The sequence below is a fragment of the Mandrillus leucophaeus genome, unplaced genomic scaffold, assembly GCF_000951045.1.
Source record: "Mandrillus leucophaeus isolate KB7577 unplaced genomic scaffold, Mleu.le_1.0 Scaffold7, whole genome shotgun sequence".
NCBI classification, from domain to species: Eukaryota; Metazoa; Chordata; class Mammalia; order Primates; family Cercopithecidae; genus Mandrillus; species Mandrillus leucophaeus.
In genome coordinates, this window is record NW_012107585.1 from 9,243,813 (window position 1) to 9,244,762 (window position 950).

Sequence of the window (950 nt, forward strand, 5' to 3'; positions counted from 1 at the left end):
ATAATCCCAGCTACTCGGGAGGCTGAGGCAGAGAACTGCTTGAACTCGGGAGGCGGAGGCTGCAGTGAGCAGGAGATTGCGCCACTGTACTCCAGTCTGGGCAACAAGAGCAAAACTCTGTCTCAAAAAATTAATAAATAAAAAAATAAATATTAAAAAATCAAAATACAAAAAAAATTAGCCGGGCGTGGTGGCAGGCGCCTGTAGTCCCAGCTACTCGGGAGGCTGAGGCAGGAGAATGGCGTGAAACTATGAGGCAGAGCCTGCACTGAGCCGAGATCACGCCACAGCACTCCAGCCTGGACGACAGAGCAAGACTCTATCTCAAAAAAAGAAAGAAAAGAAAACCAAAGAAACCCAAAACCTGGGATTATCACCCAAAAGGAATCAATTTCATGTGATCTGGTGGTTCTTGCTAATTTTCAAGGCAAAATAATTATTTCTAGAAGAAGAAAAATCAATTTTGGAACTCCTTACTTCCTCCTGCTCCCAGAGTAAAGATCCAAACAATGAACTTTCTTCTTCTATACCACCGGTTTTCAAACTCTTTTAAATATAGCAATAAAATCTCAAAATCCACTTATCAATCATCAGAGCTGCTTGACTGAATAGGGGTGGGGATATCCAGTCCAGAACCCCTGGAACCACCCTTCAGCCTCCAAGGATCCCTGAAGTCCTCACAGTACCGGGAATTCTTGAGATAGAGGTGTGGAAATCACTGCCTTTAGGGAAGAGAGTGCTAACACCAGGAGGGCTGATCAGCATTTCATCTATTCTAGCAAAAGATGAAGAGTATTTGGGAGGACTATCACTTGGACTCTAAAACGAGTACAACTAATTCAAGTATTCACGGGACAGGTGCGGTGGCTCATGCCTGTAATCCCAGAACTTTGGGAGGCCAAGGTGGGCTGATCACTTGAGGTCAGGAGTTCAAGACCAGCATGGCCAAC